At 40.3% G+C, this 25,066-nt stretch overlaps 2 protein-coding genes across 4 annotated transcripts in view; one reads left to right on the top strand and one right to left on the bottom strand.

The window, feature by feature from the left end:
- Nucleotides 1–9,319, bottom strand: part of LOC126874834 (uncharacterized) — a 318,734-nt gene extending 309,415 nt beyond the window's left edge. For all 3 annotated transcript variants that reach the window (XM_050637322.1, XM_050637321.1, XM_050637323.1), the window contains exon 1: nt 8,917–9,319. The gene's annotated coding sequence lies outside the window, so the exon portion shown is untranslated. The remainder of the gene's footprint in view (nt 1–8,916) is intronic.
- The window catches only part of LOC126874844 (MYG1 exonuclease), a 212,020-nt gene that overhangs the window by 81,947 nt on the left and 105,007 nt on the right, over nt 1–25,066 (top strand). The window lies entirely within an intron of this gene.

The following is a 25,066-nucleotide window of genomic DNA, read 5'->3' as shown; positions in this document are numbered from 1 at the left end:
GTACGAAAAAAAGCAGACAGTGGAAAGAGGTAAAAATAATCGGGTCGGAAAAACAGGGTCGAAAGAGTAGCGACAGCTCGTATCGGCACGGCCAAATTATCTCGAGAGGAAATTGTTGGAATTCAGCATTTCCGTCTCGAAATACCGAAACGCCAAAACACCAAAACGTTGTATACGTAGACGGTGATCGATCCTAACGGCAAAGAGATTACGATCGAAGCCAATTTGCACTTTCCGCCGACCGCCTCTTCCGGATCACGATAATGTTACACTTCACAGCTTGGATAAAACGAAAATGGCAAGTACACCTGTGTCGTCGTTCATACGCGACCATACGCGCCATTTCGCTCTTTGCACTCGTATCCAAACAGCCCATAATCGCGATTTATCCGATGTCGATCGGTATTGCGATCTGATACCAGACCATGTGTATCGTCACCGTGCATACAGCGTGTCTGAGGATGTCTCGATACAACTCGTAAAATCGAAAATAGAGAGCGCAATCGTTTCGGTTCTCCTTTTTTGCAAAGTTGCGTAATCTAGCGGCAGGTTTCTAACAAATCAGTAATAAGCTGAGCAATAAATAAACCTAGCGACAGTAAGAAACAAATCCAGCGACAAGTTTGGTATCGATCGAAGCTAGTAAGAAACTCGGTAACAAATAGAAAGATCCGATCGACCGAATAATCCATTTCTCAAATACAAACGATTCTGTCAAAATTCTTCTTCCCAAAATTCTCAAATTAAATTAACATCTCGCATCCTAACGTGCAAATTAGGCAAAAAATCTTTCAGCGAGGTTTCTACCTTGGCAACAGGAGCTCCACGGGGCCTAATTCGAAGCAGATCCGCGTTACAGCTGTCGTTTCTCCTGCTTTTTGCGAAACTGCTCGCACGCAGTTGGATATATCGTTGTCTGGCACAAAGCGTAGCAAGAAACCAGACACCCTGTGGATCTCACGACTCGCGTAACCTATCCACCCGTGTGTGCACACACGCAGGTAGATATCTCGTGTCCCGAGTAAAACGGAAACCGAGCTGGCAGACATTGACCCCGCGAACCGGAGCCTCGGATATATTATGCAGAAAATTGCCGACGAAAGAAATCCGCGAAAGACGAGGACAGGGATTGAAGAGAGGTCGAAATCCGGATACGAAAATAATGTAGTCAAATCCTGTCCACCATATATGTACGTGGACTGCGCACGCAACTACGATGGAATATAAAAGCACGGATAAACTGGCCTAACTTGAATTTCACGTTGAAAATGCGAAATTGTTCGCTGTGGATGCATTTTAGTCGTTTTCCTGAGCCCTTTTAATTACTGTTCAGCCTTACTCGCAGTTCTGTTAAGATTATTACGATTTTGGCTCATTTTAGACAAATTTTCGAGAACATAGCAACGAGCCGCTGTTTCGTATTGTACGAGTGAAATAATAAAATTAGTAAAATTTGTTCGTCGTTTGCCAGAGATCTCGTTTCTAATAAAAGATAATTATCGGAACTTTGATGGCTGATGATCATAGCCCGGCAGTTGTTTCTGCTGCATCCATTCGAGAGATAAAGTCGTCCGTCGGACAGCTTCGCGTCGTAGCACGCGCAGGATTTGCAATTGTGCGGCGCCACCATCGCGAGAAGCAAGGTTGCAGACATTGACCCCCGGAGACCGGAGGGAGGCTGATGTTTTGGGGAAGGTCGAGCAGAAGGGGAAAGGGTGGCTAAAGCTGGAGGGAGTGGAATCCAAGCCTTTCTCTTCGGCCAGCGAAATTTCCCTCTGCCTCCGCTTTTCTTTGCCCTTGCGAGCCTCTCTTCCGCCGCTAGACCACTCCAACCCGGCTCTTCTCTACGAATCTTTCTCTTTCCGTTCATCCAGCTTTTTTCTCTATTGCCTTCATCTCAACGCGCGTTTTCTCTGTCAAGCACCCTACACACGTTCAGACCTAACTTAACGTAGGTTTCGAGGTTAAGTCTCGTGTGCGACGGTCTCAGCTATCGTGCCTAACAATGTTATTATTCCAGGATTACTGCAGATTTTCTAGCTTTTTCGTCCCCGTGTCTAATGACATTCTATAATCGACATTTGTTTCTCAGTTGCTAATAAAAAGTTACTTCGATTTGAAATCTTTTTGCGTGTTACGAGAATTTTACCTTTTCGCGAGTCAGCCACTTTTGAGAGTAGCCTGCACCCCTATTCCCAGTAAGTTATATCACTAGTGAAAGTTAAAGATCTAAAATTTGATTACTAATTCGAAATTACTAGATTTCAATCCTTAACTACTTTTGCGAATAACCTACAACCCCGCTCGATAAAATATCCGTATTTAGCGATTCATCCTGTTTCATTAAGGACGTTAATGATGGTCGCGAGTCATCGTACAGGTAGAGACCATACGGCTGGTTAATTTAGCCGTCGCTTAATGTATGCATCGCTGTTGATATTATTAAAGTTCGGGCCGGACGTGTATTCAATTAGCAACCGATATGTGTGTATTATCCGTGTGCGTGCGTGTCAGGGTGCAAGAGAATGGGAGAGGTGCAAGGAAATGAGAGGCGTGCGGGTTGTATCGACTCGTGGGTACGGCTGCTTCGTTTACGCGGAATTTAATACCGGCCCCGTTGTTATTAGCGGATTTATTATTCAAAAGTGCCGGCAAATGGAGATTGAACGCCACGTAGCTCGCTCCGGGTAAATCAGCCGACGAAATACTTCTCTCGTCATTCCCCTTCCCCTCTCCTCCATTCCCCGCTCTGTTTTCCGCGTCCTCAGAATCTGATCATTTTTTTCCATTCTTTTTTGACAAGGGTGCTTCCTTCCGTGCAAGGAATCGTAATTTTTATGCGTTTTACATCACGCCAAGTGATCACCCTCGACAGAGGGTGCCACTCAAGTTTCGCAGGGGACGAAGAATTTTAGGTGGGAATTAACGAAGATGGAACTGGGGAAACTTTGACTCCATTCTTGGTCTTTTATGTTTTTACGGGTTTGAGGTTTCTTTCGAGGCTGGTGTGTTGCGGATAGAAGTCGTTGAATAATGGAATTTGTCTTTTAAACTTTGTGCTAGGCTTGTATCAAGCGTACAAGTGTCCATAATAGACGAAACTAGGGTTATTTCGGCCAAGTAAAGTAATTTGCTTTGTCATTTATATCGAATACGGAACGGTTTAGTTTTGGGCAAATTTCAGGTCCGAAATTTTTTATATACTTAGCCTAATATGTAATTGATCGATAATCATTCGAGTTTAGCGCAACAACGTATATTTGTTGAAGGAGTAATTAATTTATTACGAGATAAAATGCTTCATAACGGAGAATGCATTTGTATTCTGGTGCAAACATTTTTATTGGAAATTAATATCGAAGATAGGGGAACAGAAAATCAAAGGAAGCCGAGTAATTAATGGCACGGAAACACAGGCAACTTTTCAGTTCCAATTAAAACACCGCCGCTTCGCGAATCGCGATACAGAAATGAAAAACAAATTATTTTTTAATTAATACGTGTATTGGCCCCTGCTGTCTCCTATTAACGACGTATATAAATTTCATCCAATAACAAGAATGAACCCAATATTATCCTCCTCTATATTTTCCTTCCTTTCACAGCTATATGTAAGTCGGAAAACGTTATTTCGTCGGAAAATTTTGAAATATTTTTCAATACTTTTGTTCTGTTATCCTTTGAGAAGTAAAAATCGAAAATATTCAAAACTTTTTGAACAGAGTAAGCGAAGATTTTTTGACAGTTTTGACTAGAGCAACGAAATAATTCGCAAAAGAATTTCTATAGAAGAAACGCGTAGTTCGAAATATCAGTGGTTGTAATTTTAGTTTATTTTTAGAGATCTAGAGGATTGAAAATTTCGCGAAGCGAATAAGAGAAAATTGAGTTTCGTTTGCCTCGATGAAGCTATTTGCAAAAAATTTTACGAGATCTTTTGTACGATGTTTAAAAATATCTTTGGGAATAATTTATCTATTGCGAGGATTTAAAAGACCGGGGATATTAAAAATTTTCCATGACATTTTACAAAAAGAAACGATTTACTTTTATTTTATTTTCTCAATTAATAACTAAGCAATTCTTAAACGAACTTTTCCACGAAATATTTGACCAAATATTCCGAAAAACATCGAGAAATACTTGGACCGAAATAATACTACGAACATACTACGAACGAATACAGAAAAATATTTAAAGAAATTCAAAGACTTTATATTCGAAAAGTTTGCTAAATTATTTTTACAAAAATTCATTTCTACATACTTGGATCACAAGCGTTTTTATTTACCAAGAGTTATTTAGAATGAAAAAATCTTACGTCGAGTAGAACGATCAACTAATTTGTAAAATATCTCAATTTGCGAAATTTCTTTCTAAATCCCCGCTTTATTCTTGCAACAAGATTTATGAATACCGATAACTTTTAATTCGTGACTTGTAAAATTTTGACTAACGATACGAGGTCAATCATGCAAGAGAACTCGGATATAAAAATATGACTTTCCATTTATCAGGTCTGCAATGTTTAAAAAAAAAGAAATTACGACCAACGCATCGAGGCAATCTTTCGAAACATTCGAGACACGCCAACTGGAACGAAGAAAGATCGAGATATCGTTCTGAAACATGCCACAAGATTAAACAAATACAATCCAGAAAACATCGACAACGCACCGTCCTACAAATACCTCTTTCTACATATGTGCATCGATGTTTTAAGAATTGCGCTCAACGAACAATTCACGATGAATATTAATAAATGCTAATGTTTCTCGACAGCTAATTTCGCCACACGAAGCTTCTCTCTCGCAACGATCAGCATTCACGCTACATCGAGCGTTTCTAGAAAGTGGAAGGGTGAAAGGGGTGAAAGGGGTGAAAGGGGCGAAAGAGGCGAAAGGGGTGAAAGAGGTTTTGTCGTTCGGTGTTCTCATGAAAATTGCTGGAAAAGCTGAATTCGTAACGAAAGTTCATTCCGGCGACCGGAAACGTTAGCCAGCTTTCCTCGCGGTTCCTTTTCCATATTTCCTTTTCGGCTCGTTCCTGTAATAAACGTCGTCTCGATTCTCACGCACCATCTCCAAGCCCATCAAAAGATGTTGGAAATTTTTGACAAATTTCGATCCTCTGTCATATATCACAGAATGGTTTGATACTTGTGGCACGAGTGGAAAAATGGCGATTCCTTGTGGGAAATTGAGTTTTGCAAATAATATATAAATTCGATATGACACGAGCGAAAAAGGGTGGTTTCTTTTTGGAAAAATAATTTTTCCAAAGAATACATAGATGCAAAGTTCACGAGATGACTTAAAAATCGCCTCGTGATCAACGTGAATAACAATAACAGGTAGATATACTTTTCGGTTCTCTTCCAACACACTTTCACAGAAACTCTACTAGCCCGTAACTAGTACCATGATTACATACTTCCTTTGACATCGTTATTTCTCTCTATTTTTAACTAAAATTTGCCCCCGCGTTCGCCCCTTAAAATCTTCCGTACCGAGTCATTCATTCTGTTCCAAATTCCCAATTAAGAAGCCCTACTTTCCTCCATGAGAAAAAATCCTCAAATACGATCGCACTGTAATTCGTTTGCGAATAGGCTACACACGCTAACACGAGAACTAGCTATTCAACGGACATCCAGTGGATCCTGTGGCAATCACAAACGAAGAGGCCTTTGCTCTGGCGAAAATCGAAACCGATGCCAGTAGGAAATCTCACAAAGGTAGTTAGTAACCCAGACAGCCAGACAGACAGATGAGAGAAAGATAGGAAGAGGAATAGAGGGTAGGGAACGTTGCATCGTTTGGATTGAACCGGATGGCTTTAGTTCCGTACAAGTAAGATCTAATGAAGCAATTCAAACTGTAACCACAGACCGCTTCAAAGTTTTGAGAAATGCCGCAGCGCGCACGGGACGGCCAGTACATTACCGGCCTGGTAATATCAGCCATACCGATGCCACAACTCGCCTATATCTCGGCGAACTATGCTTCGCCGAGGTTCGACTGTACACGCGGCGCCCAGGAACACGCTCGAAACATTAGCGTTCATCGACTCTCGGCGATAGAACCACTACCAAACCCGGCGTAAGTATCACCCCGTTTCATAATTAGTGCTCCCCTTAGAACAATAACGTTGCTGGTTAACGAGCTCGGAATCGACGTAGCGGCTCACGACCGAGTAAATCTATCTGCGTATCACGCGCTCCAAAGTCGACCCGTTTTCTGCGAATGCTTTTATAATTCGAGAAATTTCGGATTCCGTGGAGGAAAAGTATTAAAATATATATATATATAAAAATTAGTATTTGCCATGTCAGAGCTCGAGCGATTCTTGAGACTTAAAGTAGGGTGCGACGGACCCTAAGGATCATGATACAACGATTATTATTGGCTCGAGTAAGTGTAACAGGTGTATTTTAGAGCTCAAGTTTGGGTGGAAGGGTGTTTTTCCATAATACTGAATACTGATTACGTTAAATCGTCAAGTTGCCACCCCTATTTTCCGACATTCAAAGACAAATTGTCGCTAAGTATTTTAATAGGCGTTTGTCGTCATCGATCTTATATATTGAGAGAAAAATAAGCTCGGTAATAGGATGCAACCAACTCTCAAAATTACGCTAGATTAATAGGTTAATTCGAACGAAGGTAACGGAGATATTTCACGATTCGATTTCGCGAAAAATTGCGCATTTTGCGATATTAACTGTTAAATGTCTCGCAATATTGAAATTAAAGCAGGTGCATCGCGTATGTGGAAGACATTTCTACAATATCGTCAACTTCTTTTTTGCGTTTTCAAGGAAAAACAGACTGGTTACTGTTTACGTTGCTAAATATGGCTTCGGAACTCGAAGATACAACGAAGAAAAACACCTAGTACGCTTGATCGTTGCGTAGATTTTATATATTTCAAGGAAAATAGTGTTTACAATTCAGGAAGTTTGTCCTGCAGCTCGAAGTAGAATGCAACGTACTGTATACAAGAATAACTATAGGACGATCGTCGATTTACACGAAGGCAGAAAACGTATTTTAAGATTCAAATTTTTGCAACAGAGTTATTCTACGATAACATACGCGCCTAGTCTTCCCTACATTCTACGAATTCCAACAAATGTAGACTGGTTAGCGTTTACGGTTTCAAACGTAGCTGCGTAGGCTTGATGATGCTTCGAGTACAGTGCAGCGAACGGTGTAAAGCAACCCTTAATTCGAGCAAGGGTAGCAACAATCTTTTACGATCTTTTTTTGCGTAAAAAGTTGTTTCACGGTAATAAATGAAATATATTAATATCAACCCCTTGCCCCATAAACATTTTTATCGTCAGTACATAAAATTGCATAACAAGCATTAAAATAATCTATTTTACAAATTTATTTCATTTAAGATAATGTAAGAGAGGAAGTAGTCAATAGAATTTATATCGTTTAAATAAATAACGTGTGTAATAATTATGAAATACAAATAATTATTTAAACAAAAATGTATTCCTATAGCAACTAACGTCGTTATTTTGCCTTTCATTTTAAAAACTCAATACGAAATATTATGGTACATATCTATTATATATATATATATTTCGATTTTATAAGTCGAGGCGAAAATTTGAAATTGAAAATTCGAGCGAAGTAAAGTTCTTATACGTACTGGTTGGGGAATAATCTATCACGAGCCTGAGCCGATGTTTTAAGACAAAAGAGGATAGAAAGGAGCGAAGGAGAATAGAAGAGTCTGTGGCTATCAATGAAATTTTGCCGAAAAGTTGTAATAGTGCCCGAGGGCTCGATTTACGTGCATTCTATGTGAATTTGGGGAGTAAACAACGATGCTTGGATCGGATCGAGTTCAAGGGCCGTCGCGAAGGTTAAAGCTATTGCACCGCTGGAATTAAGCATTCTGATTAAGAAGGCTGACAACAACAATCGCTTCTGTCGGTGAAACGAACGTGGTAATTGCGCACTACGATTGTTCCCTAATAAATCGCTTCCTAAAATCCTACGTCCCTGATACTCATTTAAAAACTTGATCTTTTAAATCGTTAACTATCCAACCTATCGAACGTTTCCTCGATCCTCCGTGAAATTATTTTGTAAATTCCTCTGTCAATCTTTTGACACGCTAATCGTCGAACGAAATTACGAAAAATGTGACAATTTCAATTACTCGACGCTTCGAGTTGCACATTTTCCCAATTATCTCTCTCGAGAAATAAGTCGTTAATCGATATTAAAACGTATACAATTATTACAATACACAAATTCCTAATTTTTATTTAAATAATTATCCGAGCGAGCGTGCCTATTTCTAAAATTTGTAAATACGTTAAGATAGTCGCGCTGCACAACTTTTTCCTACACTGTAGCCGCCGCCGTTCAGTAAACATTCTTGAGCTACTTTTCAAATTCGGGGTAGCTTTATGTACGAGTACGACGACGTCACAGTTGTGTTCGTACCGCGACGCGCTCATACGCCTCGCGTTTCAATTTGTAAACAGAGAGATAACATTAGTTATGCAATTAGTTATGCAAGAGACACGAAAACAACGTATATATCTATCGCCATATCCGTACATAAAGCCAATTCAAACGCAATCTACATCGAGATAAAAAAACATCTACAGTGTGTTTACGAGTAGAAGGTAAAACCGAGCGACGTTTACGTATATAGGAACAAGTTTTTTAAGCTCGCAACCCTGAAAATACGTTTGACGATCATCGAGGTCGGAATAACCATCCCCAATTCTCATTCAATCGCGTAATTTAAAATATCTAAATCGAATATCTCGTTTTCCCTATAAAAACGTGCCGACGCGTGAAATGCTTTTATACGAAAAACACTATAGACACCGTGTGTGTTTCATTCATCGGAATCGTTTAAAATCATAAATAAACTTACCTAACTGCAGTTCGTGCTTCCCACCGTCGTTCACCACACGCTCCTTTCGAATCGTACACCTCGATGTCCTAAATGTCACCACCGAATAAAACCAAAGACAACAAGTTTGCTCCAAAAAGAAAAAGAAAAAGAAAATGAATAGAAATGATCGTAGCACACACAACACCTTTCGCGATGAGTATATTTTATAATAATATCGAGACGCCTCGAAATCCAAGGGTTTTCGTTCGCACTACGAGAAAATATGGTCCTGTGTAACGAGTGAACACGCGTGTATAGCCGACACGCCACGTTTACGAGAGCAACGTCGTGTACGAGAAAACTTTGTCGAGTCGCGTTTACATCTCGTCGCTAGCGCGGCTCGAAACGACGAGGATCGAATCGCGGTTCGCCGATAACTGGCGACGACGCCGGGTCGGATAGTCGGCAGGCAACGCGACCAACCCTGTGCGTCGCGCATGCGTGTTACCCCCGACGCGCCATATCCCCACCCCTCGATGCCACAATGCTTCGGGAGAGGCAACGTTGGCGACAAAGGACGCGCAGAGTGCCTTTTCCGGCGCAGTTTTTCGAAAAGCGCCATCGGAATTTAACTGTTCGTAGTTAATTAATATCGTCCGATCGCGGATAATACTAACCACTCGCCTTACGATGCGATTCGTGACGCCGAAGTGACAAAGAAAATTGCCGTTGCCCGGCACAATTTCTCAAAAAGCGACGCACCATTGTTGGTAGGTGGTTTTAAGTAGGAAATTTATCGTTTTTGTTCTTTGAAAGAACAGAGAAATTAGTTGTTGTAATATACGTATGAAACGTGAATAAATAAAGATGGATAGGATAGCAACATTTAATCCCTACGAAAATTCAACGTAAAGAAGTTACGTTCGTCTCTAAAGACACGATTGGTTATGTATAAAACAGGATACAATGTAGGGATTGAAACAAGAAAAGCGTAAACCAATATCACAGCTTGAACAATGATATCTTGTTTCCTTGTCACGCTTTTTTTTTTCACCTACGTTTTGCGCGATAAACGATGCATTGTTTTTGTAGAATTCCTTTTGTTCAACTCGGTAATGGAATTCGCGCAACGTGTTCTTTCAGCACGCGTATAATGTAACGAGCTATTAATAACGATATAAAGCAATTATTGGTCGCTTCTCTATCGGAAGATCGCGAAGCAGTTTTAAAAATTCAATTTAAAAAATATATTTCACGAATCAACCGACCTTTATCTTCGCTAGAGGATACATATACGGCAACAACTTTTCGAATATTCGAAAGATTCGATTTCTTAATCTCCAGGAGGAAAGTGTCGCGTTTCGAGACATTTGCGAAAAAACAACGGATAGAAAAGATAACTGGGTGTAATACTAACGTAACTTCAATGACATAGCGATATTTTATACGAGCCTTTTATCATGGCGAACGAGGACTGGCATTGAAGAGTTACGACCGCGGGACGCTCTTTTTCTAACATTTATATTGCTCCACGGTAATCGTCTTTTTAACTTTCGCGCAATGGCGGAGTTCACAAGGCAACAAGAGAGGACGCTGCAATTTCGCTGGTCGGTTTGCGAGGTTGCTGGACAGGTTTAAACGTTTCCTGATGGCTGACTATCTGGGAGCTTAGAGAGGCCACTTAAAACTCGACTAACGCGTGTCAATGACGCATCTTATTGCGCGTACGATACCATTTTTAAGCATAAAATACTCGAGTCTAGAAATTTAATTTCGAAGCGCTATAATTCCGACTTGTATCGCAACTCGGATACCTGTATAACGAATTAAATGTAAGTTTATCGGTGGCGCGATAACTGCACGATAAACTATAATTTTGTAACCGTAAATGAAATCGTCGTTGTTATTATTATTATTATCATCATTGTCCGTACGCTTCGATAGATTTTCTAAGGTTGGAAAATCGATCGCGTTCGGTAGATTTAGTAGACGGCAGGCGTCCGACGATATTTAAGAAAGGCCCGATTCATCGGGGCACGTAGACGCGCTAAGAGGCTTCAACAGCACGCCAATTTCTCCTTAAAGGTGTCTACTGTGCATTGAGAATTCCCGATTGAGTTTGCGAACACGTTTGCACAGGCGAGCACGCCGAAAGTAAGTTTAAAGAAACGCTACCGGGGAGAACTTCCTTCGATAGTCTAGCTCTGCCGCTATAAAGTCGACCTAATAACGCTTTTTAGACACACGCATAACTCCTTACTAGAATTTTATAACATCTTTTACGAGCTACCGTGGCCGGCTGCTATTACCAACCAGACCAACCAAACTTTATTCGCGAGCATCCCAAAGTGTCGTACGAATTTTAATATCCCGACGTTTATCCTAAACGCGTTCGCGTCACTCTCATTCTTCTTACAGATTCGCTGCGCCGTGATTTGTTGTATCGTTACAAAGTTAAACTTCCGAGAAACAAAAAAAGATAGGAAAATAAAGAAAGGCAAATTCGTACGATTACTCTACTTAGACGTTTTCGTAATTTTCCGATCGCCTATTAAATATGCGAGTGAAATTGCTAATTACAAAGTCAGAGCGTATTAATATCTTTCTTCCACATTTTTCCCTATTTTCGTAGTTTTTCTTTCAAAGTTATAAATACGGTGGCGCACGCGTTTACACTAACGGTTTGTTCTGGGCCAGTTAATAATCGGGCAAAGGCTGACGAGGCACTCATTTAACCGTTCTAATTCGCGAATATTGCACATGTACAGGGAACTTTAATCGGTTCAGTGGTTCATGTAACACACCGTCGATTGTATTAGAAATTTATTGTACTAGGGATGTTTAATGCGATTCATCGGTATCAGCAAATTAGTATGGAAGCTCTGGGATATGATTAATACCTGACTCAAATTTCATGCAAGCCGCTAATACAGCCCGTGTATATTAATATCGCCCGTTCTGTGCAAAGTGTCGCAATCTGCTTTCCCCCTGGCACCATGAAAATCGTCGTAATTGTCTTTACAAGATCCTACGTGTGCAATCAGCAACAAGTTCATACAGCAACTTTCATGTAATTTCCAATTGTCCGATAAAACGAACATTTATGTCGTTTTTAATTATATTTTATATCTCACGACGCCCCGAGTCATTGCATCGCGATTTTAACTATAAAACGGTTCTTCGTCCATTATCGTAAGAACGTAATGCGTTTTTCGAAGATACGGAAACACGTCGCAGCATGCAGGAATTATAACTGGACTGCGAATTTTATGCATCTATGGGAACTTTTAAGATACAAAAATACACGAGACGCACATAACGTAAAGAGAAAAACTTATAAAGAATATAGAAAGCGCGGTACTTTTTATAATATGCCATAGATTTATAAAAATATAGATTTGCGGATAAGTCGGACCGTTCTTGATCTTTCTCTGCTCTTGGAGAAGATCGTGTCTTGGTCGAAATTCAAATTACACGTATACTGATAAATCGACGCGTAGGTACGGCGGCGGGTTGCGAAATAACAAGAACGTATGCAGGCATTATCAGCGCAATTTTCCATGCTCGGTGCGTTGAAGTATCGCTTCTAGATGTCGTTAAGTCGAGTTATCTGTACACGAATAATTCCATGCCGGGGCCGCGGCACATCGGTGCACTACATTCCCCTATCTCCGTTGTGCACACTATGCCGCCACGTGTACACGACAGAATGGAAATGCTCGTGGATACACACGACCCCCCGTGTACACCCCCGTTCATAAGTATTTGGACATTTTCGAAAAATTGAGCGAGTTCGAGCGATCGATGAAAAACGATTAAGCTCGTAAAAAATTTAAGGTTCGTGATAAAAACGATCCTGGTCAAATTTTTTTTAGATGGTAACGCGTTTTGACAGTCGGATGTAACGCTCGCAACATGGTCGCTTTGACATTGTAAAACACGATTTTATATCCTAGTTTATGGTCAGATCGTGAATTTTTGTGGAAATTTATACTTTCCGAAACGTATTAAGAAAAGTAGAACTTTGGTGGAAAATCGTTTTACGTTACGTTACGAGTATCGTAGAAATGTATTGTTATATTACCATAAGTATCAGTAATCCGTTAATAATTTTCCCGGACTCTCGCAAAACAAAGTTTCTACCAACTTCCATCGTATACTTGGAATCGTTATTTAACGCGAGTGAAAAATCCTGATCGATCAATCGTTTACTTGATAATGTATATGGAATATCGCGTTTCGTACGATACGAGTAAACGTGCTAATACTTATGAACGCGTGTGTACATGTACAAGGATGCATAGAGGTTGGAGATATCTTATGCAAGCCGGCTCCTATGGCCCACCCCCTATCTGGGATCGCTACTTATGGCTAGACACGATCTCGCGACGCTTCTCCATTTTTCTCCGATAACCTCCATACCCCGTGCTCTAATAAATTCCGATTTGGGTCATCGACACGTCGATGGGACACGGATGAGAACCGTTGTAAAGACAGAAAGCACGTTTTCCAGACATCTAGACAAATAGTGAAATGTGTCTCGCGGATCCTTAACATACAACGGCTACAAAATAACTTGGAATTTTTAAATAGCGCTTCCTAAGCTATCTTTTTTAATTAAACACATCAGATAGATATTTTCTAGAAACTGAAACTAGTTAGATTAGATTTTGAGAATAATACAACGAAACTTGCATTATTCCATTAAAAATCCTACAAATTGAACGTTTCCAGCGAACACTGTAACGATAATTGCGTTGTACAGGAAGGATGATATCGGTGACATTAGCAAAGAGTAATATATATGGAACATTGTTTCAAAATCCCGATAAAATTCGATGAAAATTGTAAATTTTTGAAAATATACTTTTCTGCTCTCTTAAGTTTCTCCAGCTAGGAACATGTTGATGTCCTTGTTGAATTTTTATTTGAACATGGTTTTTCACGTAAAACCGCACACGCTGCGCAAAAAATCGAAGGGTTGTAGACATTTCAAAGCCATCAAAGAATAATATATTTTATCGAAACTTTTATTGCCAGCGGTTATCTCCAAGTACTTGTACGTGAAATAAATTTTTCTACATTCCTAAAAAAATATGTAAATATACGTTAAAATACGAAAAATACGACATAAAACGCATTTTACATAAAGAAGACGACGTTTCTTAATGCAAGCAGGAAAGAGTTACACGAATGGTACACTGGATCGGTAACCAAGAAAACAAAAATTCCCTAGCGGAAGAATTGTTCTCGCGTTGTTGATGAAGATCTGCCGATGGGAAATCCTATTGCAATTCAAAACGAAATAGAAAAGAAACAGTCGAAGAAACAAACGGACGAAAATTTGTCCAACATGAAAGCTAATAAAATTACCCTGAAATCGCGAAGAGCACCAGGCGCGAGTCAAAGCGGCCGATTTCCATCAGGAATATATTTGTACGCAAACAAGCTATCGCGATATAAATCAAGTAGCTTCGCTTCGTAGCCGGATTTTCCTCGGGCCGAAAACGCGAAGGCCGAACTCTCTAGCCAACAGAGATCGAGGAAAGGAGAACGAAAAAAGATCAAAAGGGATGGATAGAAATAATAAAAAAAGGACGAAGAAGAAGAAATACAGGGATGAGGAGGAGGGATGAAGTGGGGGAGGGGAGGGCAGATTGGATCGATGGAATGACGACCCGTTTCCGCTCAAGCGGATTTCCACGGCGTTATTTTCGCGATAGTCGCGAGCTGGTTAACTCGCCCATGTTCGCGGCACGACAGAATGCATGCTCAAAGCGCAGAAACAAGCCTGCGGACAAGCGCAGCCAGCCTTCCACCCACCCCTGCAACGTGATCATCCTCTTTTTCTCTGTTCTCTCTCGTTCGCCACTCTTCTCCTCCTGCTAACGTAGGACAACCCCGGTAGCCATGAGATCAAGCATATTCCAAGTAGCTTCGAAGCCAACTATAGTTGCATCTGCCGAGTACTCGAAAGAAGAAGCAACGATGTAGTTTTAACTAGAGCCGAATCTATAGTGGCTACAAAAAGCAAGTACCAGAGCGCACCATTTAGCTATTCGATTAGATCCAAGTACGTTCTTCGTATCACTCGCGTATAATGCAACTACAAACATGTAATACTGTAATCGGTATACCGATGAGTATTTCGAAGAAATTTGTATTATTCGTCTTCGGAGCGTTTCAATGGAAAAGACGACTACGTGAAAATACTTTCTGGTAGCCACTCTCTTGTAGAGACAACTTCGAACTTGGTACGAATGACAGTGCCTGACCATTCAACGGGGACCATCGAAAATTTCCCTTTTCTAGATCAAAGACAAAACCCAATCGTCGAAGGTTTTGAAAATATCCCACTAATTTCTCGTTTCAGCGATCCTTCGTTCGCTGATTCTTGATTCGCGGGTGTCGTGATACTTATGAAAGATGTACATACCGAACTTGATGCTATCGTTGAAGCTATCCTCGATTTCCTTTCTATGACGTGGCTAGGAAATGGGAAAACGAAATGAAGCGTGAATAATTATGTATCGCGTCTAATGGTTTATGGGTTTGCGAGAGGGCTATCATATCAAAACCCTTTTAGGACAGGGTGGGTTAGAAGAGGGAAGGTTTTGGAGTCAAAGGTGCTTCCTTCATTTTACCAAGCTATCCAACAGCCGTGATCAAACGATTCATGAGGGACTTTGGTGTATAACGATTTTTCGACGCAAGCTTACGTCGTGAGACGATATGGTTTTAAGATGGAACAAGACGCGGTGATATCGCCACTGATGAAAGTCTTCCGAGGGATTCGTTTAGTAAAAAATGGAAAAGAGAATCGTGGATAGATATTTTCTCTGTTTACAAAATTTTGGTTACATCGATCGACTGATTTTTCATGAATCTCATCACCTTCGATGGAAATACTCTGTTTTATATCTATCTTAGATATGTGCCGTTCGATTCGTGTCGTTTACTCGAGATAAACGAACTTGCGGGCATACGTCGTTTGAGAATGCAATATCATTCGCGTGTATTTGTATAATGAAATTAAGAAACGTAGATATTTCTACAGCAAAGCATCGATGGATATGTTCTTTCATTTGCATACACGCAAATTGCGATTAATCCGCGTCTTTGTCTACCCCATCGCGTGGCGAAAGGGACGGTTAAACGTCGGTCTCCTTCGCCAGATCTATTTGTAATCGAACGATCGACGAGAGAGAAAAGAGGAGAAAAAAGAGGAGTAATGTTACTCTGTGAGAGGAAAAGGGCAAAGGACAGGCCGGTTACTATGTAAATGAAAATAATAATTGCAAAATACGGGACGGTGCCAGGGGCCGGAAGTTTCTCTGTATATAGAGCCGCAGACGGATTTTATAATCGCTCATTGAAATGGATCGGAGCAAGTTTTCCGCTGTCAAGCAGCGCGGTTGCCCTTTTGCGCCGTTGAATCTAATTACCGGAACGTCAGTTTTACCAACTTTTCCGCGTTTTGCATCTTCGGATTATATCTCGCCAAGCTCCCGTTATAATGACCCTCGAACAGCCTATAAAGGCAACCACTGTCTGAAAAGATAATTCATTTAACTTTTCGCCATGATAATGGACCCGTTGCCCACTTCCGACTCTCGGTTCAGACGATGCAGCTGATTGTGCGTCGCGTTCAAAATTTCTAAAGCTCTGTAATTGCCTGGCTACGGACGCATTTTCAGGAATAAAGTGAAGTGGAAGAAGGATCGTTCAAGCATTTTATCTGTATTCCGAATTCTGGAAGATTTCGTAGAAATTGATCGACTTTCGTTTACTTCGGTCGGAATCATAGTCATGACCTTATCGACTAATCTTTGCTTTCTATCCTATTTGCTACCGGGATAACTGGAATTATGCCAAGCAACAGTATGTACATCTTTCTTTCGACGCTGCATACCTATAGACCTATAACTCCTAAAGTTGTTAAATATTTCTGTCTGGAAAAGATGTTACGTAGCCGAGTACAACTCACGCAGATGCGCTTGTCGTATCTCTTAATTATCGATCTTTAATGCGTGCTAAATGTAACGATTTCTTCGTATAGGTATTAACTTTGATATTTCACCGAAATTCGTCGATCGACGCTTCGATATTCGAAGGACACTCGTCCTTCGAGTATCTTATTTCTACTTATTTTTCACTGTTGAAAAAATAACAATCTTTTTATGTCAATATCAGCTCTGACGTATAACTTCATCGATGGAAATATCTCTGGAAGTTTCGATATTCAAAGAACGTCGATTTTTCAAATATCAACAATAACCGACTGGGTATTATCGCACGACACGAAGTGACACCGGCACGTTCGAACACGGAAGCAATTAATTTATCCGTTTTTCCAGGAGGCGAGACCAGAGGGGTTGGAAACTCGAGCATCCTTCGCTTGTTCTCACGGTGTTCGACAAACTATCACCGAAGAAGTTTTAAAGCTGACCGAAAGCACCGACACCGGCAGACGAATGGCTAGCGACTTTTCCCGAACTTCCTCGGCTGCTATGCATGGCCGCCACTTTGCTAATAAAACGAAAAAAAGACATAGTTCTACGTGTTTTATCAGAATGTCGACGATCATCGAATTTCTCGACTTATTTTTCACATTTATAGACGGCTATTATTAGGAACGAAAATTCCTACACGAACGTGCTTCACGGTATTTGGTACAAAAATTTTGCGCTTTTGAAACTTTCAGCAACGTTTAGCGTTAGCGATAAGAGGAAAAATTGGATTATGGAGAATTGTAAAGTGCGACGATCCACAAGATACACAAAATAAGCAATAATATTTACGATATCGATATAAAGTAACACAGTAATAAGTATATCATACATTATTATTATCGTTATTGTTATTAACCGAGTGAGTACAAACCAAACATATACATAGCAAATAAAAATATACTACATACATAATACAAATATAAACAGTGTGTATAGCCGGACATAAAAATTTCTAAAAATGTTACAACGACGTTATAATATTTAACGAAGCGAATCTTTACCTAATCTAAATCTAATCTATTACGCGTTATACAAGCAGATAAATTAATCTACACCAACGCTTGAATAATATTCTGCAATATCTTGGAACGATAATCAGTATCATTAAAGAAGAAATCCACCGTGGCAAAATGGCATCCTACGAAAAATAGACAAATGTCGGGGCACTTTTAACCAACGACACCCATTTCACGATCATTTTCTCCCAACGAAATAACTCGCGACCGTTCCGAGTATACTGGAAAGAATTCGGTCACAGGTCCCATTCGACATAACTTCCCAACTACCAAGGCTCCTCAACGCGAAGACAACTCGGTGGACGAACGATTCTGTATGTGGCGGAACTAACAACGAGCGATTTACGGCATCTAGGATCAGTTTGCGACGATAAAATCGGCAAGGATGCCGGAGGAAGAGGCTGGCGAGACGTCAGACGAGATTTAAAAAGTCGTCGCGTAGTGACCTCGCACGCTCGTGGACAAATCGCCCGTGAAATGGAGAAATTCGCGAGGAAAATCCACGCCTTCGTCCACGGAATACCTTATGGTTGAATCTTGTTAACATCCGGACGTGGACGAATACGATGCAACAATAGGATGCGCGATGCGAATCGGATACCGTGCATTTTTACATGTATCTGCAACGGGAGACGCGATCGATATCAATCGATCTCGAAAGAACAGTTATCCGATACGAAGCGCAACGGTTGAAACGCGGGTCCTTAACCCTCGACCGGGTCATAGATGACTCTAACGGGATCGGTCAGGTTTGGGTTACGCGGAAGAAACCACTGTGCAATTCGGTATTTCACGATGGAATCTATTCTCGGATATTTTTCAATTAAAGATAATACGTAGAGCCGTTAATAAGCGAACTTTTCGTTCGACAGAAGCGTTTGAGCTAGTGAGAATCCTTAACTAATCTTAGGAAAACTACGGTTGAAGCTGATAAAAGTAAAAATTTGGAAGTGAAATCTTCCACTTGCTAATTAAAAGTAAAGTATGGATGAATTTATTCTTTGCCTCGATGTTCAAATAAAGAAGACCGGTAAAGTGGAAGTTAAATTGGAAGGAAAATTGCAACAACATCGAACTAGCCCAACCTTTCACGTCTTAAAACATTTTCCTCCTGAGAATTAGTCAAAGTCGAAATTAAAAATACAAATATCGATAAACTGATTCTCCGTCGTAAAACAGTCACCTAGCGAAATCTCTAACAAAAGAATGTCGGTGCGAACCAAAATGACACGGTGGAAGAAACTTATTGAAACGTAAAACCACGGGTAGGTGGTGCGATCAGGCAAGATCAGATAGGGGTGGCGGACAAAGGTGGAGACGTAGGAAAAGCCATCCGTCTGCGAGGAGGGCTGACATTCAGCGACGAAGGATGACCAAGGTTGTACAAATGAAGGACCTTCCACTGTACGGGCCGGTAACACGGATAAAGCTGAAGGATCGATGCGAAACCACCCCATCCCCACTACCCGTTGGACTCCGTTGGAACACACGCAAGCGCAGCGACGTCAGAACCGTGTTTATTATACATGCTTTATGAACGGGCATACACGCGTGTAGCGTCACTCGCAAAAAGCAATTTGTTCCTACCTGCGTACTTACACTTTGTTGGAGCAGGGCCGTGCGCTCCTCCAGGCGTCTCCGAAGGCCATGCGCCACGGCTCGCCAACATTTCAAAGCATTTTACACGAGAATTTTCGAGAAATCGATATTACTCTTTTGCATTTTAGCGAGAGTCTATTCGAAATTTAGGATAGTTGCACGATGAAACGTGTGACGTAAAGATTTGTTAGCGTAAAGTAAAAATTGGATATCGCGCTAGTAATACCACTAGCATGGTATCGGTAAAATGGCGTCGTAGTAACAGCGACGAAACGTATTATACGAGTAATTAAATCCAATCGCATTAAATTTCATATATATTTTCATTTTCTACATCGAGAAACTTCTTCGTGCGGTTAGAAAAATTTACATCGATGAGGTATACAGATATCATACGATATGATACGAGACGAAAGAATAAATAAATATTATACCAGTGAGAAAATATAAATTACGTGATTAAATAGGAAATATTAGACGTTAATTGCAAGCTGATAGATTCGTAATTCCTTTTTCGATTTTGTATCAAGTTGGTTGAGCTTAAAGGAGTGAAACAGGATATCCGACTGGTTCTAGAAACGAATCGCATACAAGGTTGAAGATGTAGAAACGCGAAGTAAACTGCTATATTATTACCGCTTTTTATTAGTCACGTTTCCGAAGCTCACTAATTTAGAGAGACGTTCAAACGTCGAACAGAAAGTTTCAAAGAAGTTCCTGTTAACAAGCTCCGCCTAGTGTTTCCTGATTTCTTGCTTCCGCGCATTTACAAAGGTTTCAACCTCGTGGAAGAACATTAGTACATTCTATTTCGGTGTTGCGCGCTCGTGTATAGTCGACCCTATGAAATATCGACGGCCCGTGGAAAATGTAATGGACCTTAAGTAAACTGAAACCTGCACAGACTGTTCGCGGAAATAGTCACTGTTCTATCGCCTTGGTACTCTTTTTTCTCTTCTTTTAAATAATTCAAATGACGAAGTAAAAATTTTTACCATTAACGAACCATTGATAATATTTTGTTGGTATTTCATATGTATACCTTTGGATATTTTAACATTGAGACATATTTACTTATCAAATATCGGAAAATTCTGATATTTGGATAGCTTGATATTCAAATATCCATTAAAGTATCCAAATATTCAATTATTTAGGTATAGAACTGGCCGGTACTTTAATGCGCGATCGTTTAGGCGTTGATAATTGATTCAGAAGGTACGAATCTATCGCGGAAATTGCAGATCTCTTAATAGAATTTTCATATTCTCCCTTTTTTATCCTATATCTGCGTTTAACTACGTTCCCATTTTCCCCGTGGTCATTATCAAAGAAAATAAATGCACGCGTGCATTCGAAGATGAAATTGAAGATGAAAAATCGTGGGCCGCTGCAGGGAAAATCCGTTTCACTTCGAAAGAACTTTAAAATACCGCAGAACTTTTCCAGTCTCGTGTATACCGATTTAACAGAGATGGATATTTAAATTATGAAAAGATAAACTTGAAACGTAAGAAGCAGCCCGAGTTCAACAAAGAATCTGGGTAAACTTACAAATTTCAACTTTAAATCCGTTTTTTCGTACCGATGAGTTGAGAGATGGAGTTTTGCCGATCGAGTAATAAACTTTTCTATAGAACATTATTAATAAATAATTTATTTGGAGAACCCGGTAAAAGAGAACGGATATCGGCACGAATTAATCGCAATATAAAATACGATATAAATAACTTGGAAAGCGTGTCCTTTCGAACGAATGTAGCTTAAATAGCCATAAATCAAGGTGGCAAAGGCCGATTTATTATATAACAAACACGTAGCGCCGTGAAAAGCTTCAGAAGCTACGCTTTTAATTAATAACCCATTAAGCCTCCGATAGCGATATATTTATTTCTATTTTTTCAAGAGGGCTGCAACCCCCATAAATCCCTGCGCCCCCAACACCTTCCTCGCAAATGACTCTCTTCCCATGGCAATTCGAAAACCCATTAAATTTCAAGTTAATCCTGCAGCCTCCCGGGACGATATTAGACTGTCAGTGTAACGTGTATAATGGACGACGGCCACCGACGACGAATATACCGTCCTGTATCCTTCATCGTCCACGAAGAACCAGACGAGCACAGATCTCTCGCTTCTGTATTTATTTTAGTATCGTAGAATGTGTATGACGAACGAATTTTGCGAATTTTCAATTCAATTTCAACAAGGATTAAGTGAATTCTCTGCGTATTTATAATTTCGAGAACTTTTTAACATTTATACAGTAATTTAGTAACAGTAGTGGTAGTAGTAGTTTATCGCCTCCCCTGTGGGGCTACAAGACTTCCCCTTTACATCTTAACCACGCTTTAAAACACAACTCTATATAAAACAAAGAGCAAGAAGAATGCACGCCCTACATAAACTTTACGCCATACAAAATCAGATACGGTTAACCAAACGAAGCGAGAAACTTGCGAAAAGAATGATGACACGTAAAATCGCGAAGAATTTTCTAATTTTCGTTATCATTTCGTATCGAGTAAAAACCCTTCTTACAAACGTAACCTTCTTACGTTTTGCATAACCCACATCACGACCAATTTGTCACGATTATCAACCTCTGCCACCGCAATTTCCCCACAAACTTATGCCGTGACAGGCACAAATGCCCAATTACACCGAACCAGTTTCTATTATAACCAAATTCTATCAGGTAGAATGAACAATGCATTACCAAGATACCATTTCCACAAAAAAAAGAAAAAATACCAAGCAAGCAAGCCTCTGCACTCGCACACATTCGACGAGTATCATGGTGTTTTTGCGAGTTTGAAATCGCAGGAAGAAGCCGCCGCGGGCGGGTTAGATAACGACGAGTGGTATCGGCACTTTTTTCGAAGTTTAATAAATTCATTTTTACAAATAAAGAACCGTCGATCCGACGAGCCTCTGTAGAGGGGTAAAGGAAGGGATGGAAAATACCGCGTGTCGATCGATAAAGCGAGAGAGTACCCTTGTTCGGAAACGTCGAACGCATAATACGAGCGAAATAAAACAGAAATATCCCTCTTCCTATCGAAAAAAAAAAGAAAACAGAAAAATACGGAAAATTGAAAGAAACGTGTATACAGGGTGTTAAACTGTATGTAGCTTGGCAAACGAGCCTGAGACGACGCTTCTCTACCTAAACTTTCGTCAGTGTCTGGATATCTGCAGTCTCTGTGCTACTTTTCTTCTCAGTCACTTTTCTAGTTGCAACACGGTATCACGAATAGCAAATTGTTCTTGGTTAACCAAAATACTATTCAAAATATAAAATTAAACTGTTTGAAAAATAAGCCTCGAACGACCTTTCGATATCAAGAATCATAACGTATAAATATCGTTTCCTCTTTCCTTAACACCCTGTAGATAGAAAAAGGAATGAACGAGGTAGATAGGAGGGGGGGGGGGGGGGGGGGGTGTTTCGCACATCCCAACAAGTTAGTTAAATTAAACGAGGAACTTCGATATTTCGTTTCATCTGGTTGTAGCGGCGGAAAAAAACGTGTACGCCGGTCGTTTGTGCTCGTTTGAGCTCGCTCGCGTGTGTTTGACCGGAACAAGCGAATCGTTCTCGGTGAAAAAAAAAATCGTTCGATGATGATTGTCCCAATTAAACAAGCTGGCCGACTGCGTGGAGCACGCGTGGGAAAAGAGTGAAAAAAAATTATTTAACACTTAACACGCGATAGTAATCGGAGAATAACGCGGGCAGTTGAGTTTTTGAGCACCGGAAACGACGCCATTTTCCCTAGCGAAGCGAGACGCGGTATAGCGTTCGTAAGCGTCGATGGTAAACGAATGATCACGGTATACGGTTTCGTGGAATGAGAATGCGAGGTTAATTACCGGGCTAGACGAGAATTCGTGCAGAATTAAGCCCAGGCTATGCGATATTATATAGACACGTAATACGTCGTAATGTCTGCGCATAGCAAAGTTATATTCGGAAATGAGAAAGAAAAATAATGTGTTACAGTTAGGCCAGGGACGTTTGTGTAAATTTATATTTTCGCGATGAAAAGAGAAGAGATGGAAGTTGAATAAAGATTTGTCGAAGCTAGCGGAATGTTACGACGAATATTTCACTCTGGATATTTTTGCGTACCGCGTGCATTTTGTTGCTTTATTGCGTACTATGAGCGGAATTTCGAATTTGTCGTTTTTATGATTTACAACATGCACGTAACTACTTATAGAACAATTTTGTCAGATAATTCAGATTATTTCAACGACTCTCGAGAACGAACCAAATCGATCGAATCGTATTAGAGTTTTTTTTAAGGACACTAACGACAGGCGACACGTTGTAATCGTTTGCAGAGATTCGTTTTCCCCTGTTTAGTACAGCGGTGGATATCACCGTGACCAGCAACAACGTGAAAGTAATAACCGCAGCGGGCGAAATGACAAATTCGCCGCAAATATTGCAGGGGACGCGGTATGCATCGTAAATCTGTGTTATGGGTATAATGCAGGTCATGGAACGATTTCCATTGTTGGCAACTGGTAAGGCGCGGAAGAGTTTCGTCGTTTGCAACGGCATGGAAACAGTCAAGAAATCCTTTTCGCTGTAAATCCGAAGCGTTAACGCTCTCGAGAATGGTGCAAACATGCGCGCGCGATTATTCTTATATTTATTGAAAATGGCGAAGAAGATAGTCGTTCGATTCTCACGTACATATATAGAATGAACGTGGCGTTGGATTTCTTTGTAGACCCCTCGGAAAATGTTTACTCGATATTCTCTTTCAGTCTTTCTCTCGTTTCTCCAGTGAACTTAAATTAAATTCGCTGTTTTACATTTCTTTTAAAGCTTAAGGAAAATTAGATTCCTTTTATATATTTTCAAAATAACAATACGTATAATATACGAATCCTGACAACTCTTACAACGCACATATAACTCCGTTGAAAATCTCGTTAAAATAACGTAATTAAAAATTGCAAACGAAAGTCTTTCTTGTCGAATCATAACGAAGAATGAAACGCGTTGCGCGGCCTTCGACCTATCTCAACCTCGAGCAACGCGATCTTTTCAAACAAACCGCAGCTCGACCGAAATCTATGTCACCGACAATCTTGCAACAGAAATCTCAAAAATCACGCTTCCCTTGTGCGTTTCAATAACTTGACCGCACTTCGAGCCACAGAACGCCGCGTGTAAAGCAGTTATTTCGCTAAAACGAATCGTAAACTCGCACGAGGACAAAGGAGCAACTCGTTACTCCGTTTTAATGATCCACTCTCATTTTTCTAACACATTCTCGAGAAAATTCCACTTATTCCTCGGATGTTAGACATTTTTATTTCACCCTCCGTGCTTTTTCATTAATTCTTTTCTTTTTCCTTTTCTTTTTTTTTTTTTTTTTTTTCTACTCTCGTCTACTACATGTTCCTAGGCACGTGTTTTTGAGGAAAACCGCCATAAAGTTGGCGACGACGAGTTTCCAAGTTGTTACGTTGAACGTTGCGGAGGAAAGTTGTTTTGCGATAACCGTGTATGTAAATTGGCAACGCTCTTAGTCGTGCCGA

This window comes from Bombus huntii, chromosome 16, assembly GCF_024542735.1.
Source record: "Bombus huntii isolate Logan2020A chromosome 16, iyBomHunt1.1, whole genome shotgun sequence".
Lineage (NCBI taxonomy): Eukaryota > Metazoa > Arthropoda > Insecta > Hymenoptera > Apidae > Bombus > Bombus huntii.
The sequence above is the reverse complement of the archived record's forward strand: the minus strand, read 5'-3'. Positions and strand labels throughout refer to the sequence as shown.